Source organism: Saccopteryx bilineata, chromosome 4 (assembly GCF_036850765.1).
Source record: "Saccopteryx bilineata isolate mSacBil1 chromosome 4, mSacBil1_pri_phased_curated, whole genome shotgun sequence".
Lineage (NCBI taxonomy): Eukaryota > Metazoa > Chordata > Mammalia > Chiroptera > Emballonuridae > Saccopteryx > Saccopteryx bilineata.
Window position 1 is genome coordinate 257,429,808 of NC_089493.1, and position 2,597 is coordinate 257,432,404.

General features: G+C 44.9%; 1 pseudogene; it reads right to left on the reverse strand.

Moving 5' to 3' along the window:
- Positions 1 to 956: 956 nt before the first annotated feature.
- LOC136334052 (large ribosomal subunit protein uL10 pseudogene) lies at positions 957 to 1,930 on the reverse strand (annotated as a pseudogene).
- Positions 1,931 to 2,597: the final 667 nt, after the last annotated feature.

Here is a 2,597-nt window from a genome sequence, read left to right on the forward strand (position 1 = left end):
GTATACTATTCAGTTAGAAGAAATGATGACATCGGATCACTTACAGCAGAATGGTGGAATCTTGATAACATTGTGCGGAGTGAAATAAGTGAATCAGAAAAAAACAGGAACTGCAGGATTCCATACATTAGTGGGACATAAAAGCGAGACTGAGAGGCATGAACAGGAGTGTGGTGGCTATGGGGGGTGGGGGGAGGGAAGGAGGGAAGAGGGGGAGGGGAGGGGGAGGGGTACAGAGAGAAACTGGATGGAGGGTGGCAGAGGACGATCTCTCTTTGGGTGATGGGTATGCAACATAACTAAATGACAAGATAACCTGGAAATGTTTTCTTTGAATGTATGTACCCTGATTTATTGATGTCACCCCATTAAAATAAAAATTTATTTATATATATATATAAAAAATTATTAGTTAAGGAATTGTGGCATTTGTTCAGGAACAGACAAATAGATCAGTGGAACTGAGAATCCAGAAACAGTTCTTTTGTTAGTCCTGAAAAAAAAAAAATCCACCCATTCAAGAGTTACTCATCACCACATTCAAGAAATTGTGAGTAATAAAGGTGAAGAGATTACCCTTGGCCAGTTAGTTCAGTGGTTGAGTATCGGCCCAGCGTATGGATCTCCCAGGCTTGCTTCCTGGTCAGAGCACACAGGAGAAGCTTCCATCTGCTTCTCCACTCCTCCCACTCTTGCTTCTTCTCTCTCTCCTCTCTCTTTCTTTCTCTCTTTCCATTCCCCTCCTGCAGCCATGGCTCGATTGGAGCAAGTTGGCCCAGGGCACTGAGGATGCCTTCATGACCTCTTCCTCAGGTGCTAAGAAGAGTTCAGTTACTGAGCAAAGGAGCAACGCCCCAGATGAGCAGAGCATTGCCCTCTAGTGAGTTTGCTGGTTGGATCCCAGTCTGGGTGCATGCAGATATGGTTGAACAGATATGGTTGAACTGTTTGCGTTTTCATGATAAGTCAAAGACCAAATTCCCATATCCTCGTCTGCCCTCCCCTGACTCTTCCTTTGCTTCAGCCTTTGCTGGAGCTGTGGCAGCAGCAGGAGCAGCGGTGGTGCAGCAGTCACAGGGCAGTGGCCAGGAAAGCAGACGGATCATCTAAGAAGGCCTTGACCTTTTCAGTAAGTGGGAAGTTGTAATCAGTCTTCACAGACAAAGCCAGGACCTGATGCACCCATTGATGATAAAATGGGGTCCTGATACAAAAGTTGAGTAACAATCTGCAGACATACACTGGCAGCCTTGTGGACACCCCCCAGGGAAGAGGGAATGCAATTTCCTTCCTGACGTCAAACACTTACGGGTGGTAAATACGGCTGCTGGCAAACACTTCCGGGTGGTAGATACGGCCGCTGGCAAACGCCTGCCGGATGGACAGCCCAGAGGAGAAGGGGAAGATGTTCAGGAGTGTGGCTTCACTGGTTCCCCCTTTTGTCTCCAGTCTTAATCAGCTGCACTCAGGATTGCAATGGTACCCCTGGAGGTTTTAGGGGTGATGCCTAAAAACTGGAAAAAGGAGGACTTCTCAGGCCCCCAGATCAGTGTTCTGGGCTGGTGCAGTGACCTCATACAGGGCAGTGACACCAGCAGGGGCAGCAGCTGGCATCTTATTGGCCATCATCATGTCACTGATCTCAGCGAGGTCCTCCGTGGTGAACACAAGGCCCACGTTCCCTCGGGTATGAGGCAGCAGTTTCTCTGGAGCGGGGCCGTTTTCCGTTGCCCTCGAGGGCCGTGCGCATCCCGGTGCTGTCACCCATCAGCACCACAGCCTTCCCGCGGAGGGACAGGCCGGCCTGCAGCGTCTGCTCCGAGCCCGCACTGTCTGTTTCCACAACGGAGTATTCTGGATAATCATTCAGAAATTGAATGACCTTAAGAAAGCAGCTGGACTTTCAGGTCGCCCTGTCTTCTCTGGGCATACAGAGGTCCATCAGAGATTGCCATCCAGGGTTTAAAGATGATGTCACTGTCACTGGGACACCTCGTGAGAGGTACAGTGTGCTATTTTAAAGTTAAGCAGATGACAACAAAAATTTATGTCTGTTCTCTTGTTGATGACACTGAGAAATATAATTTTGCCAACTTTAATGAATACAGCTATCACAATCTTAGTATGATGCTGAAAAGAGCAGATCTTTTAAAAGTTTTATCCGTGGAAATATGAATGTAAATAAAAATCATTTAAATAATCTCCAGCACATTATTTTAAAAATGGATAGATGAAAACAACTATTTTTTTAATTCAAAGTGATATCATTATAAAAATATGAAAATTAATTTTTATATTATTAGTTCTCAAACAGGAGTCTAGTTCTGAATCACCTGGTAAGTTTTAAAAATCACACATGCCTGACCCCTACCACAGGCGACTGAAACAGAATCTCTGGCTTGGGCATGGTGTAAGTATGCTTTGAAAATACAATTGGAAAAATGATACAATTTGTATCAACAACGTGGAAAATTCAACTCTTTTATAAACACTGAATAGAAAAATAAAAATTACAACATCCATAATTTAGACAAGTATTAAAAAAACCCTTCTTTTCTACCAGATGTTCCACCACTCCAAACATCTTTGCAGTCATA